The sequence below is a fragment of the Bos taurus genome, chromosome 28 (assembly GCF_002263795.3).
Source record: "Bos taurus isolate L1 Dominette 01449 registration number 42190680 breed Hereford chromosome 28, ARS-UCD2.0, whole genome shotgun sequence".
Taxonomy (NCBI): domain Eukaryota; kingdom Metazoa; phylum Chordata; class Mammalia; order Artiodactyla; family Bovidae; genus Bos; species Bos taurus.
Window position 1 is genome coordinate 44,221,399 of NC_037355.1, and position 16,695 is coordinate 44,238,093.

A 16,695-nucleotide genomic window follows, 5' to 3' on the forward strand; every position below is an offset into this window, starting at 1 on the left:
GTTTGTCCCCTAGACAAAGCCTGCATTTTTATTTTTTCCCATTTTTAACCATTTAAAAATTTAAAAACACAGAAAAGTGAATATATACAAAATACATATGGTTCAGGGACTTAACCACAGAGCAAATCACTGTGTAAACTATTGCCCACATTAAGAAATATGGAACACTGTTAGCACCCAGAACTCATTCCTGCTTCCTACCCTTTCCCAGTCACTGCCCCCTCTTCTCTAAACGTAGCCACCATTCTTCCTTGCTGTGATAGTAATTTTATTGCATTTTTTAAAATGGGTTTACCACCTAAGCATGTATTCCTGCAGTTTTGCTTTACAGGAAAAAAAAAAAAAAAAAAAAACACTCTTAGTGGAATTGTATGGCATATATTTCCATGGCTTTTTTCATTCAGTGTTGATTGTGGGACTTATTTGGGTTGCATGTAGTACTGAATTTTTCATCACTGTATTATTTTACTGGGTTGAACAAAAAGCTCATTCAGACTTTTTTGTACCATGTTACAGAAAAACCTGAACGGTTTGGCCAACCCGATATATGACTGGTGCCACAACTCTTCCATCTACTGTTAACGGACATTTGGGTTGTTTCTAGCTCTGAGTACTATGTACAGAGCTGCTGTGGACACTGGTACACATGTCCCTTGGAGCACATTATACACATTTCTTTGGAGTCTGTCTAAGAGCAGAGTTGCTGGATCACAGACCTATTAGATGATAGTAATGAGTTTTCCAAAGTAGGTTTTACCAGTTCGTCTTTACTCATAACAGTTTAAGGGTTCCCCTCAGTTTAAATTTCATTTAAATACAGGATTCATTCATTCAATATTTATTGAGCCTCTGGGAGGTAGGTGTCAGATACTATTCTAAAGGCTGTGGACATAGCATGCTTTCGTCGTGTGCTTACATTCTAGAGAAGGGAAACCACAGAAATACACATGCCAGGTGGAGCACTGGTGTTAGGATCTATTTGTTCACTCGGGCTGTCGTAACAACGTATCATAGACTGGGTGGCTTAACCAGTTTGTTTTCTGCCAGGTCTGGAAGCTGGAAGTCTGAGATCAAGGAGCTGGCAGGGCTGGTCTGTGACGCCACTCCCCGTGGCTTCCAGATAGGAGCCTTCTCCCTGAGTCTTCACGTTGTCTTCCCTCTGTGGGCACCTGTCCTCCTCTTACGAGGATGCCCACTTATAATGGATGAGGGACCACTCAAATGATCTTACTTTAACTTAAGCACCTTTTTAAAGGGCCTTTCTTGGATACAGTCACATTCAGAGGTCCTTGGACTTAGGACTTAAACATATAACTTTTAAAGACATAATTCAGACCATAATAAATAGATGCTGTTATGATGTGGTAACACATTAACTCCCCAAAGCTCAGTGGCTTAACACAACAAAGTTTATTCCTCACCCCTGCAACTTCTCAGGCAACTAACTGCCTGAGGAGGTGACTCAGTGATTCAGTCTGTTGCTGTTGTATGGCCTGCTGGTGCAACACATGATCTCTGAGATTGCTGCAACAGCAGAAGAGAGCTGGAGGGTTGCATGGTGGCTCCCATATGCTTTTGCCTAGAAGCATAGAAGCATCCTTGTGCTCACAGCCCATTGGTTGGAGCTAGGCATATGGCCCTAATTGTAAGAATTGTGGGGGTGGGGAATGGATAGTTCATGAGCTGGAAATGTCTCAGCCACAGATGGTAATAAGTGCTAAGACAGAAACCAAGCCGAGAAGGGTGACAGATATGAGTGCTGTTTTAAAAAGGGTGGTCACGTACAGTCACTATGAGAAAGTTAACATTTAAGGAGAGTCGCAAAGTGAAGAAATGGGGAGAAAGTGTTCTTTGCCTGAGGTAATGAAGAAAGGAGGGCAGACCACAACTACGGAAAACTAACCAAACTGATCCCTTGGATCACAGCCTTGTGTAACTCATGAAACTATGAGCCATGCCACGTAGGGCCACTCAGAACACACGGGTCGTGGTGGAGAGTTCTGAGAAACATGGTCCACTGGAGAAGGGGATGGTGAACCCCGCAGGATTCTTGCCTTGAGAGCCCCATGAGCAGCATGAAAAGGCAAAAAGACAGGACACTGAAAGGTCAGTAGGTGCCCAGCATGCTTCTTGAGGAGAGTGCAGAAAGAGCTCCAGCATTGGAAAAGACCTTGATGCTGGGAAAGACTGAAGGCAGGAGGAGAAGGGGATGGCGGAGAATGAGATGCTTGGATGGCATCACCAACTCGACAGACGTGAGTTTGAGCAAGCTCCCGGAGTTGGTGATGGGACGGGGAAGCCTGGTGTGCTGCAGTCCATGGGGTCGCAGAGAGTCGGACATGACTGAGTGAGTGAACTGAATGAAGAAATACCAGAGAAGCCTGCTGGCTGGAGCAAAGCAAGTGAGGGAGATGACAGGAAATAAAGGGTATTTCATGGAGTGGTCTATAGGCAAGAACTTTGGGCTTTATTCTGAATTGAGAAAACTGGATTTAAGTTTTGAAAACTCATACTGGGGATAGTGGAGAAAAAAGACTGTAGGGTGGAAGTCAGGAAGCGGAAAGGTATGGCAGTCCATGTGAGGAATCAGGGCTGGGCTGCGTGGGGCTGCAGCATTCTCCTGGATGATCTGCACCCTCTCCCGAAACCAACAGCAACATTTCCCCCTCAGCTTTTATTTATTTTTTATTAAACTATGAATAACTGGAGAAGAAATCCCACATGCTTCAAACAAGTCTACCAAGCTAACCGTATCTGTCTTCTCACCAGCCCTTGTTTACCTATCTGCAGATGACTGACCCCTTCTTGAGGAGTTTCTTTCTATGGTTGTCACACTCTCCTGCATCGGTCTTTCCTTATCACTGGGCTGTTTCTATTAGCATATAAATATTTAAACAGAAAACCTTAACACCCACATCTTTTGCCTGCTGTTGTGCCATTCCCCTGCTTCTCTTTACAACAAAAAACAGCTACTTGCTATCACCATTTACTCTCTTGAAACTCAAACTTGAAAAACATCAAGCTTGTATTCCTAGCACTGTCTTTTTTAAAAAATATATATTTTAATTGGAGGCTAATTACTCTACAATACTGTACTGGTTTTTGCCATACACTGACATGAATCAGCCATGGGTGTACCTGTGTCCCCCATCCTTGAACCCCCCTCCCAGCTCCCTCCCCACCCCATCCCTCAGGGTTGTCCCAGCCTAGCACTGTCTTAAAGGCTCTGGTCTGAAGCCCTCAACAGACCATAGTACTGCCAAACCCAAAGTCAGTTCTCACTGTACTCAGCTCCTCAGGGCCAGTGACACCTGCAGCACTCTCCTCCTTCAGGCTTTAGGATTCCTCTCTTTTGTGTCTCCTCTTACCTCTGGCTGCTCCTAAGTTTCCTTTGCTGATCTTCTCATTTCTGAAGTGCCACGTGACTAGCCTTTGGATTTCTCTTTTGCCAGAAATTATGTAATTAATGTCCTTGGTCAGGAACTTTCAGTGACTTTCAAACTGTAGGACACAACCAGTACTCAGTTAAAAAATCAATTGAGTTGGGAGCAGAAGTTTAAAAAAACAAAAAACCCCAACAAAATAAAGGTAAAAGGAGGGTAAATTTGCTTCTTGAAACTTTTATACACATGTATTTGGTCAGTAAGGAAAATATATTTTGTATTCTGGATTGAGGTCAGAAGTTATCAAAGTTAGTGCTCTCTGTGATCTCATTCAATCCTGTGGCTTTCTTTAACACACTGACCAATTTTTATCTCTGTGTGTCTCCCCAGAATGCCACTATCTTATAATCCATTGCTAACTGTATTTCTCCATTTCAATGTCTACTGTTGAGAATCAAATTATTGATTTCCCCCCAAAACTGCAGATATCCCTTCTTCTCTGTCTAAATGACAGTTCTGATCCTTTGGTTGTACAGGTCTGAAACCTTCCTGTCATCCTTCACTGTTCTTTCACATCCACCTCTAATCAGTCTGAAAATCCCATTTACTCTATATTTGAAATATACCAAACAACATGTGAAAGAAAACTGTCACCAGTGTACTACAGGAAGTTCAAAATCAAGAAAGAAGAGGCAAACAGCATGATGAAACCATGGACTTTGTAATTATTAATAAAAAGACACTTAGAATCAGGAAACATAAATACCAGGGCTGGTGCTGCCTTCATAGCTTTGCGGCACCTCTGCCGGTTACTGTCCCCTCTCTGGAAGTCCCCATTATTCCTTTATAGTCATCATTCTGCTGCTTGTATAGCCACTGTATTAGAGGAAATGCCACTATAGAGTTATGTACAATTGCAGTATATCTTATATCTTGTTTGCAGTGAAACATTAAAAAACTGGAAATGGTTACATGTGTTTAACCATTTGGTGGATGGTCAGGTTTGACTGGCTCTTGGGGTAATACTGGTCATCTGGCTCAGGACTGACCCTTTGCCCACAACTCTAGGAAAGAGTAGGCGATGCCTCTCCGGGTTTAGGCAATGGAAAGCTAGTATATTAGGAGTCCCCATCGCCACAGGCAGACTTGGAATTGTGCTCCCTTTGGAGTGAGCACCTGGTCACCCATACTTTCCTTACCAGCAAACTCCCATTCTAGGTGCAAAGACTTCTTTCCAGTCGTGCTTATAATTTCCTTGCTGGTAATCTTGTCCTCAACCCCAGTCCCTGCATGCTGAGTTGCTTCAGTCTTGTCTGCCTCTTTGTTACCCCATGGACTATAGCATGCCAGGCTCCTTGGTCCATGGGATCATCCTGGCAATAAGACTAGAGTGGGTTGCCATTTCCTCCTCCAGGGTTATTTTACCAATCCAGAGATCAAATCCACATCTCTGCACTGACAGGAGGATGCTTTACCACTGAGCCACCTGGGAAGCCCCCAACTGCAGTCCATGTGGCAAGAATCCAGACCTAGGACCTGGATATATTCAAGTTGTAAGCTCCCATTCCCTTGGGACTCTGATCTGTCCTACTAGCCTCTTGCCATAGGTCCATAATACGATTAGCATTTAATGGGCACTGGATGTGCTGGGCACTTTAAAGTGGTGTGCCAGCATTATTTTATTTCATCTTTATTCAATAGGTAGTTTCTTAGATAGATGGAGAAAGGGGATCAAATGTTAAACTGCCTACACAGTAATGGGTGAGCCAGGACTTTCCTTAGCATTCACTGCCTCTATGAGTACTGCCTAACAGATCCTTCTGGATCTACAAAGGTTCTTTGCCACTTCCTTCAGAAGGATGGCAGGGTTCCATGGCCATAGACTAGACAACTTTCTTTGCTTCCCAGATATGGTCTAGGCATAAGGAATACCAGTGGAAGATACTGCTCTGCCTTCACGGAACATCCGCTGCCACAGGCAGCAGAAATCAGCCAAGTTGTGGCACCTTGCCTGTTCTCCGTAGTACAGGATGGACATGCAGATGATCCATTACTATATTTTGTACTCTGGAGTGCTGCATTCTGGGTGTGTTATAGAAATGAAGACGGTGTTGACCTTGTCCTACTGCCCCTGGTGGCTCAGATGGTAAAGAATCCACCTGCAGTGCGGGAGACCTGGGTTTCATCCCTGGACTAGGAAGATCCCCTGGAGGAGGGCACGGCAACCCACTCAAGTATTCTTGCCCAGAGAATCTCCATGGACAGAGGAGCCTGGTGGACTACAGTTCATGGGGTCACAGAGTAGGACGCGACTGAGCGACTCAGCACACTGCGGGTAAATGCTGACCTAGAGGATATTTTGAGTCCACTGTTGTGACCGTGTCAATTTGCTCATAGATAGCTAAGTATGCCAAGTGATCGGAAATAAATGGAGGAACATGACTATTCGATAGTTCACACCTTGACAACGGAACGACTCTGGAATATTTAGGGGTATTTGCTCACATTTTACGCATCAATTCAGTAAGAATATAAACTATGTCTTTTACCCAGTTTATAGTGAATATTATGGGAGAACCTGTCAGTGTCTCAATCTATGCTTCTGCAAAGTTTGATCTAGGAAAAACCACACTTGGTAGAAGTAGTCACTACAATCCGAGTGACTTCGCTATAATGAGGAAAGTCTGATGCGGAGAGCTGCTCAGCGCCAAATCAAATATTTACTCAGATATGTTTTTACTTACATATACAAAGACTAATCATGGAAAAATTGATAATATAAAATTAAAATAAAAATCTGAAGTCCCATAAGCCATCTTCACACACACCCTTTCTACGGCGGGGGAGATGGTTGGCTGCGGACCTTCATTCCACAGTAGGGAGCAAAACCAAACAATTGTTCGTTAATGAAGCTCAAATCATCATTACTTATTCCTCTGCTCGCCGTCTGTTCGCTAGCTTTGGGTAGGTAAGGCAGTATTTTCCATTTTTCTCTCCAAGTTCCACATCTTAAAGCCGGACAGAATTCCCTCCCCCATCCAAGACACGAATAATACAAGCAGTCAGCCCTGGAGGTCACTAAACGAGGAAGCCGGGTGGTGGGAGACGTTGCTTTTCCTCGCCGGGTCGGTCAGGACGCGTCGTTCGTCGACTGGACAAACGCAGGTGATGGGGGAGCGCTGAGGGACCCTGCCGTCGCCGCAGCCGCCCGCCCCTAGAGCGCCGTCGTCGCTGGGCAACGCCTCCGCCCCACCCCGGGCGAGCACGTGACGTGTGCGTCACGTGACGGGCCGGTCGGCGTCCTCCCGCGGAGGGGTGTAAACAGGCGCTGCGGTGGCCGAGCTGCAGCGTCTGCTGCGTCCGCGTCTCCGGCATGCTCCAGGCCGGCGGGGGCGGCCCTGCCGCGAGCTCAGCGCCCACTTGAGGTAACTCCTGCGGCCTTCCGGCCGGCGTACCCCGCGCCGCGCGCAGCAGCCGGTGCCAGGCGCCGTCGAGGCCGGCCGAACCCCTGGCCCTGGCAGGGGGTGTGGCTGCCGCCCGGCGGTCCGCGACAGGTGGGCGGGTCGGGGGCGGCCGTCCAGGTCGGCGCTCCGTAGCACCCTGGGCCGGGGCCCGGCGCGGAGCCGGTCGAAAGCAGGCAGCGACCCCGGGATGTGGGCTCTTCCGCCCAGGCTCTCTGGCGCCCTTGGATCCGGCCAAGCTGGGGGCCTCAGGAGCCATCGGGAAGCTGAGGGCCCAGGGCTGCCAACGTGGAGTCCCAACTGAAGTCCTGCCCGCGACGGGCTGTGAGACCTTGGGCAAGTCAGCCCTCCTCTCGGCCTGAGTTCCCACATCTGTAAAATGCAAGTCTGGACTAGATGATTTGTGAGGACCTTCCGTTTCTGACGTGTGTGATCTCTAGAGAGACCTGCATACCTTGGCAGCTGCCAGAGAGAAAGGATAGGTAGATAGTTTGTCCTTTAATGTCTGAATTTCTGTTTGACTTTCAGTTTTTCATCCGACACGATTTGGATTGTTGTTCACTAGGGTGCAGTTTTTAATAGAAAACTTAGAGAAAGTCATAGTGGTTGTATGTTACTTCCCCACCCCCACCCCCACCCCAGGCTTTTAGGAATACAACGGAACCTTCTTTCTTAAAATCTTGTTTGGGACCCTGATACGTAAAAAGCAAAATCTTTATCTGCCTACTGTCTTCCTCCCCCTTCCCCGGTTCCCACTACCCCATGAGGCCCCTGGAGATCCCAGGTTGAGAAGTGCTGTTACAGAGCGACTGTTTTATGTATTTGTTACTTTGATGGGATCCGGAAGATGACTGTAATGAGTATATGAAATTTTCTGTTTCTTCCTTTGATTTTGTCTAACTCTATGTCACGTAGTATGTTCCGCATATATAGTGGAGGAAGGCCCCAAATTTCCTAGAAAGACCTTTCTCTTTCCATCTTTTGTTGCATCCCCGTCCCGGGAAAGGAAGTGTGTTGATAGTGAGACCTCATGCCTTTTTGCTGGTTTAGCTGCCTGGGCACAGAGTGGGAATGGAGGACTTCGCGAGCCTTTTATTTGAGACCAACTGAAGGCACTAGGATATTTCCTCTGAAAAACAGGAAAGTTGGGAGAGTATAGGAACTAAAATTGTTAGAGCCATGGACTAATGTGAACACATCCCAAATTTGGAACCCTGGGGCAAGAGAATTGTGGATTGTGAGAGAATTGTGTTTGGGAGAAAAGATCCTGTTTCATGTAGTGAGTGAACATAAACAGAATCTGAGGAGGTGGTGTGTAGGCACAAAGATTGCCAGGAGGATTTTTTTTTAAGCTAAGAGAAATAGTTTCCTATTATTTTGTTGTTGTGTTTGTCCATTCTTTTTTTTTTTTTTTTAAATTTTTGTTTATTTACTTTTGACTGTGCCGGGTCTTCGTTGCTGCAGGTGGACTTCCTCTTGTTGCAGTGAGGGGGCGCTATGCTCTAGTTGCAGTAGGGAGCTTCGCATTGCAGTGCCTTCTCTAGTGGCGCCCAGGTTCTAGGGCGCAAGGGCTTCAGTAGGGCTTCAGCAGTTGGAGCGCGTGGGCTCGGTAGTTGCAGCCCCAGAGCTTTAGAGCAGAGGCTCAATAGTTGCGGCACTCTGGCTTAGTTGCTCTGTGTGGTATGTGGGATCTTCCCGGACCAGGGATCAAACCCGTGTCTCCTGCATTGGCAGGCGGATTCTTTACCACTGAGCCACCAGGGAACACCTCCTAATTTGTTTTTGAAGACTCAAATTGGTAAGTGTATTAAAATTAACAGTTATTAAAAGTGGAAAACCATAATTGAGAGCTTGTCTCCTTGGTGCTTCAGTGAGGTGAATGAAAATTGGAGTTCTGGTGCACCATAAGTGGAACCCAAGGTGACCCTCGTATATTTGTGTTTTCTCTTTTCAAAGCAGACTCACTTCCTTGATCGTTGGCTTAAGTAGGCAAGTCACTTCCCTTCTTGGGGTCATAGTTTCTGCTACTAAGTGAGGAAATTGGACTGATTTTGGCTTCCCTTAGGGTTGCCAGATAAAATACAGAACTCCCAGTTAAATTTGAATTTCAGTAAACAATGGGTAAGTTTTTAGTATAAGTATTGCATAGGACTTGCTTTACTAAAAATTCATTGTTTATGTAAAACTTAACTTGGGTCTACTGTATTTTTATTTGCTAAATCTGGCAACCTTAGCTCCAGCATTTTTGTCTTCTTTAAATTAGTTCCAGGAAGATTTTATAGATGCATAGACAGGGGTGAATTGATTCAAGCAGTCAAGACCCCTTGTTTGTTATCAGTAGCAGTGTCTGGTTCTTGAAGAATTGCACTGTTTCTAATTGGTTTCCACCCCCACCTGCCATGTAGCAATTTCCTTTCTGCCATAATCACATACTATTTAGGTTTACCTTCTTGGTGGTAAACAATTTAAATAACTGAAAGAAAAAAAAAATTGCCAGAATTTCTAAAAGCAACAAAATTGGATCATGAAATGATATATACTGTTTTTTCCCTAGAAAAAGTACTTTACAATCCCACTTATTCTCCAGTTATCTGACTCACTTGAAGACATTTTTCCAAAGCAGTGGACTGCTCCAACAGTAAATAATCCTTCACGAAGTCCTTAGACCTTTTGCTTTGGCAGCCTGTGAGTAAGGAAGTGACCAGCATAGGCACTGTAGACATTTAGTTTTAACTGTTTATCAGTTTTGTGTTTGTTTTATTTTGAAGATTTTCAATGTTGAAATTCTTTTTCAAGGAGTATAATTTTTAACTGTTTATTTTGAGGATGAAAAAAAAAACACAAAAAAAGCCCCGACTAGGCCTGATCTAGTTTCTCTGCTCAACTCACTCTGAAATTCCTGAAGTTTCTAACTCGTGTTTTCATCTGACAGCCAATAGCAGCAAAAGCAAGATTGCCACCTTGGAGCCAGGCCGAGGTGATCGGTGTGCTAGTTCTTCAGGTGCTTAACCTGATAGAGGAGTTAATCATGTGCAATCCAGGGATAATGTGATGAGGACCTTGAAGTGACACAAATGTGGAAACTGAGAGGAGGATCAGTACCCAACAGGTTAGACTGAATGGCAGAACTTCCTGGAGGAGGTGGTATTTAATCTGAGTCATGGAGGTTAAGGTGGCGTCAGGAAGACAGGCTTACAGAATTGTGGAAGGATGCTGGAAAGGGCAAGGGAATCCATCTTTTCAGTTCTACAAAGCATACACTTTGTTGGGTTGAAAATAGTTGATCATTTTGTTTACATGTGGTTTTTGATTCACTGTGATACTTGCCATCTGCGTTAAGTTTATTAGCATGGTACTGCTTCGGTGAGCATCTCTGCATTACAAAGACCTTCAGATGTCAGTGTAGCTCTTTGGGAAAATGTTTATGAAATACGTCACTCATGAAACCATATGAATGAGGAACTCACAGTGAGTTTTGAAATTTTATTTTAAATGAAGACATGTTTCAAAAAATTTTAAGGATTTTCTCTATATTTTTCTTACTTTTTAAAAAATGCAAGATTCATATTTATTAACATTAAAAGATACCTGAGATATTGTTGTATGAAAAATGTAGACCATAGACGTTTTCTCATATGTTTTCTTTATGAAAGTTTTATGGTTTTAGGTCATATATTCATATATTTAAATTTGTGACCTATTTTGGGAGGGCTGATGGAGGTGTGTGGTGTGAGGTACGGGTTTGGGTTCGTTATTTTCCTCTATGGATACACAGTTGTTTTCGTATTATTTGTTGAAAAGACTATCCTTTCCCTTTTGAATCTCTCCGTCCTTTGCCTACTGAATTTCACTTCTGTCGGAAATTAGCTGGCGATGCGCGTGTGTGGTTTGTTCCTAGGCTCTGTCTCCTCTTGATTTGTTACGTCCTGGTGGCTCAGAGGTTAAAGCGTCTGCCTGCAGCGTGGGAGACCTGGGTTCCATCCCTGGGTCAGGAAGATCCCCTGGAGAAGGAAATGGCACCCTACTCCAGTATTGTTGCCTGGAGAATCCCATGGACGGAGGAGCCTGGTAGGCTGCAGTCCATGGGGTAGCAAAGAGTTGGACACGACTGAGCAACTTCACTTTCTTTCTTCCTTTCTTTATGTCAGTACTGTACTGTCTGCCTTACTGTGGCTTTATGTATGGCTTGAAATTGGTCTATAAATCCTCCAACTTTGTTCATTATTTTCAAAACTGTTTCAGGTATTTTAGGTTTTATGTATTTTCATAAATATTTTAAAATCGGCTTGTTGTTTCAAAAACTTATTGGAATTTCAATTGCAATTGCCTTGAATTTCTGAATCAATTTGTAGAAAATTGCTATCTTAATAGTGAATTTCCCAATCTGTCATTTATTTAATTCTTTAATATTTTGCAACATGTTGTTTTTAGTTTTTTAGTGTATGCAGGTCCTATACATATTTTGTAAAATTTATATCTTTAATATTTTATGGTTTTTGATGTCATTATAAATGGATTTAAAAAGTAATTGTCCACTTTTTCATTGCTAATATGTAAAAATGCAATGGTTTTGTATATTCCCTCTGTGTCACACAGCATTTCTAACTTCACTGATTATTTCTGGTAGTCTTTAGGGCCGTTTTTCAGGATTGTCTATGTACGTAATCATTGAATAATGACAGCTTCACTCATTTATTTCTGCTTATTGCTTCTTGCCTTCCCTCCTGCCTTTCTCTTTTTTTCTTTTTTGCCTGAGTGGCTAAACCTGGCTAGAATCTCAAGTCCAATATGATGATAGAAGTGGTAAGCAGACATCCATATTTTGTTTCCAGTCTGAGGAGTAAACATTCAGTCATATACATGATACAAAATAAAGTGCTAACTATAATTTTTTTAATGTTAAATTAGGCTTAATAAAAGTTAAAAGCTTCTGTACTTTAAAATTTAAACTTTCTGTACTGTTTTAGGGCTTCCCAGGTGGCACAGTGATAAAGCATCTGCCTGCCAATGCGGGAGATGCAGGAGGCGAGGATCAGTCCCTGGGTCGGGAAGATCCCCTGGAGGAGGAAACGGCAACCCACTCCAGTATTCTTGCCTGGAGAATCCCATGCACAGAGGAACCTTTCGGGCTACAGTCCACGGGGTCGAAAAGAGTCGGACGCTATTGAGCAACTGAACGTGTACACATGTACTGTTTTAAGACAAGGGAAACATGTGCTTCAGTGGGGAACAGATATTTGCGATTCATATATCTGACAAAGAGCCTTCATCCAGTCTATGGAAAGGACCTCCATAATCAACAATGGGCTTCCCTGGTGGTTTAGTGGTAAAGAATCCACCTGCCAATGCAGGAGACATGGGTTTGATCCATTTGAAAAGATTCCCGTGGAGAAGGAAGTGGCAACCCACTCCAGGATTGTTGCCTGGAAAATCCTATAGACACAGGATCCTGGCAGATTACAGTCCATGGGGTTGCAAAAGAGCTGGACATGACTTAGTGGCTAATCAACAACAGTAATCAATAATAAGGCACAGAGTGCCCAAATCACAACATTGGTAAAAGATTTGGACAGACCCTTCACGAAAGAGGACATTTAAATTTTTTGATAGGCACTTTAAAAATTCTCAACGTATCTAGTCATTTATGGAAATGCAAATAAAAATGAACAGCTGTTTGCCTACAGGAGTGGTTAACATTTGTAAGACTGACAATAGCAAGTGTTGGTCAGGATGCCGAGCAACTGAAACTTGCATAAATTGCTAGTAGGAGTGTGTGATGATACAGAAACTTTGAGTAAGTGTGGCAGTTTTCTGTTAGGTACATATACTCTGTGGTCCAGCAATTCTATCCCCGATTATAAAATAAAAACTTAATACCACAATTGACTTACACCTCAGTGTTTAGAGATCAAAACTGGAAATACGCCAAATGTCTATTAATGAATATACAAATAAAGTACTACGTAGCAGTATAAAGGGAACTATTGATAGTACAAATTTTATGCTGAACAAAAGCCCCACACAAAAGAATGCATACTGTATAATTCCATTCACGTTGATCCTAAGCCAGTAAAACGAATCTATAATGAAGCAGATTAATGATTGCTTGCAATCAGAGGTGAGGGAATTGACTGCAGAGGCACAGGAAAGAACTTTTTGTGGTAATGAAAATGTTTTGTCTGAATTTTGATTGGGTAGTTGTTACACTACATACACTTTGGTCAGAGCTTTTCCAACACTTAATATGGGTTCATTTCATGTAAAGTAATTTAATACACTTGATTTTTAAAAAGCAGGGGTCTAAACAGCATTTATAGAATAAGCAAATATATTTGTGTGTATGTAATGATTTTATTTAAAATCCTTTAATGTGTAAGCACATGGACATGAAATGTCCCGAAGCACGTTCAGATTGTTACCAGCTGTGTCTGCTGGTGGAATTTTAGGTGATTAAAAGAATGATTGGACTTGTGTATATTATTTGAATTATTTTTTCAATGAACTTATCTTGACAAAAGAAAAGGAAGGATTTTTTTTTGTCTTGTAGATATTTTATTCCTGGATGATTTTGTCCTCTAAATACTGAATAAACGTTGTAATAAATCTAAACTATGTTTTAGAATTTAAACACTATTGCTCTGTAGTTAGTACCAGTTAAGACCAAAACCTCACGTTACCTTCAGTGTGCCTCGGTCTCCCCTTCCCCCCGTCCTCTTACCTCCCCGCAGACATGACGGCTGCGCTCAAGATCCGTGTTTCTCGTCTCTCTACCGCGCGCGCCTCTCTAAGCTGTGGTGTTTGTACCCGTGCACTGTGGAGCTGCTGACTGGAATCACACCGCGTGCACACGTCTGTCACTCGCTTTCTTATCCTGCATGATGTGACTCGATGTTCGTCCGCATTTTCACGTGTGGCTGTGGGACATTGATGTTTCACTGTTGTATTGCGTTATGTTACATGAATAGTCCACCGTTTCACCTTTATACTGTTGATGACTGAACACGTTGTTGAATTCTTTCGGGGCGTGAGCAGTGGTGATGTGAGCATTTTGTGTGTGTCTTCTGGTGCGCATGGACAAGACTTCCTCTGAACATATAATTACTTCTAACCATAGCTGCTGTGTTGTAGGGTAATGCATTTCTTCAGCTTTTCTAAAAGTATTTGTTTTTTATTGAACTCTAATGAATTACCACAAACTTTAGAGGCTTAAACCAAGACATGTTTTAATCTCATAGTTCTGTAGGTCAGAAGTGAGCTTGGCTTGCCTGGGTTGTCTGCTTTTTGTCTTAGAAGGCTGAAATCAAGTTGGGTGGGTGAGTACATGCTGAGTCGCTTCAGTTGTGTCCGACACTATGTGACCCGTGGACTGTAGCCCTCCAGACTCCTCTGTGCCTGGGATTCTCCAGGCAAGAATACTGGAGTGAGGTGCCATGCCCTTCTCCAGGGGATCTTCCAGACCCAGGGATGGAGCCCTCTTCTCTTATGTCTCCTGCATCGGCAGGTGGGTTTTTTCCCACTGGCGCCACCTCAGAAGCCCCCAGGTGGGGTACATTTATTCGTAGTTAATTCAACTCTTCCCGTACTATTAGTGGGTATTTAGCATGCTCTGATTTTTCTCTTTTAACAGTATTGCACTGACCATTCTTGTGTAAATGTCTTTGAACATTTATGGGAGTGTTCTTGTAGTATAGAAAGCTAAAAGTGGAGTTGTCTGGTGACGGGGATTGAAATTGAGTAGTGGTGGTTGTCTCAGTTTTTATTTCCTCTGCATTTCCCCAGATAATGTTGATCTTTTCCCCATTTTTTTGCCCATACTATCTATTGGCAGTCTCTTTATTTTTCTGTATTTTAAAATTAATGTTAAAATTTTTATCACAGTAATACTTGGATATTGTGTAAAAAGAGTAAGCATAAATGCTTGTAACGAAACAGTCACCTTGTGTTTTCTTGTTTGTTATGGTGGTTACCTCCATATTCCATAACTTAATGCTTATCTCACTGTTCATGATTATCAACTTTAAGTGCTATGCATTGCTGTCCTGTTTTGAGAATGTGGGCGTCTTGAACTCTCCTCACTTATTTTCTCCATTTCAGTTATGGTTATGGTCCTATTTTTATTGAAATCAGTAATTAGTATTTGCTGCTGCTGCTGCTAAGTCGCTTCAGTCGTGTCTGACTCTGTGCGACCCCATAGACGGCGGCCCACCAGGCTCCCCCGTCCCTGGGATTCTCCAGGCAAGAACACTGGAGTGGGTTGCCATTTCCTTCTCCAATGCGTGAAAGTGAAAAGTGAAAGTGAAGTCGCTCAGTCGTGTCTGACTCTTTGTGATCCCATGGACTGCAGCCTACCAGGCTCCTCTGCCCATGGGATTTTGCAGGCAAGAGTACTGGAGTGGGTTGCCATTGCCTTCTCCAATTAGTATTTAGTCACTGACAACTTTTTTTTAACTGTAGAGCCAAATTGTAGTCTGTGACTACATTTCCTTTCTTCAGTTCAGTTGCTCAGTGTCCGACTCTTTGAGACCCCCATGGACTGCAGCATGCCTGGCTTCTCTGTCCATCACCAACTCCCAGAGCTTGCTCAAACTCATGTCAGTCGAGTTGGTGATGCCATCCACCCATCTCATCCTCTGTCGTCCCCTTCTCCTCCTGCCTTCAATCTTTCCCAGCATCAGGGTCTTTTCCAGTGAGTCAGTTCTTCACATCAGGTGGCCAAAGTATTGGAGCTTCAGCTTCAGCATCAGTCCTTCCAGTGAATATTCAGGACTGATTTCCTTTAGGATGGACTGGTTGGATCTCCTTGCAGTCCTAGGAACTCTCAGGAGTCTTCTCCAGGACCACAGTTCAAAAGCATCTGTTCTTCAGCACTCAGCTTTCTTTATGGTTCAACTCTCACATCCATACATGAGTAGGGGAAAAACCATAGCTTTGACTAGATGGACCTTTGTGGGCAAAGTAAAGTTATTACCTCACTTTTTTACATACATCGCATTTTTCATATACCTTCTCGTAGAAAAATTATTACTTTTAACAGATGCTGTATCACATCATCTACAATATCCCCTTTCCTGTCAGTCTCTGTACTCTTCTGGATGTTTTTCCTCGTAAAGCCTTTCATCATCTTGCTTTAATGTGAGTCTGAATTCTCTAGTCTTACTGCTCAGTCCCTGTGGGAGGCCTTTGCTCTGGGTCATTCAGTTTCTCCAGAGAATCATCTGTTCTCCCTTTGTGTATGCGTCTTGGTAGTTGAAGGCTCTTGCTCCTCACAGAATATGCCATAGACTGTCCACACTGGTATCTTCTCAGTGCTTGTTTAAGATGTAGGATCCCAGGCCACATCCTGGACCTGCATCAGAACAAGATGACTTATTTGCAGCAACATTTTTGAAGGTGCTGGCCTGTGCTATGGCAACAGCGACAATAGCAACAAAACATTTTTTGTCATGCGAAGTCTAAGGCAAATTGGATGTAACTCCTCCCTCTGTAGCCATGCCGCCTGACTTTGAAGATGGCAGTGGAAGAGAGCTGGAGGAGCTCAATGAATGTTTTTAAAGGCCAGGTCTGGAAGTGGCTAGTGTTACTCTTCCCATATTATATTTGTCAGAAATCAGTCACATTAACTCTAACATAGTTTTAAGTGAGACTGGCAAATGTAGTCTTCCAATTTGCCCAGGAACAGGGAACAGTGTAGTGGATGAGTAGCAGACTTTTCTTTAGTTGTCCATTCTGGTCCCCAAACTGTTTCATTCTCAGTTCAAAGTATAGGTATACCTTGGACATGTTGTGCGTTCGGTTCGAGACCAAGGCAACAAAGGAAATGTTGAGATAAAGCAAATGTTTTTTTTTTTGGT

General features: G+C 43.3%; 1 protein-coding gene across 7 annotated transcripts in view; it reads left to right on the forward strand.

The window, feature by feature from the left end:
- The first annotated feature begins 6,675 nt into the window (after positions 1 to 6,675).
- MARCHF8 (membrane associated ring-CH-type finger 8) overlaps positions 6,676 to 16,695 on the forward strand; it is a 111,104-nt gene continuing 101,084 nt past the window's right edge. For 5 of the 7 annotated variants that reach the window (XM_059882585.1, XM_059882583.1, XM_059882584.1 and 2 more), the window contains exon 1: positions 6,676 to 6,808. The gene's annotated coding sequence lies outside the window, so the exon portion shown is untranslated. 7 annotated transcript variants of the gene reach the window in all.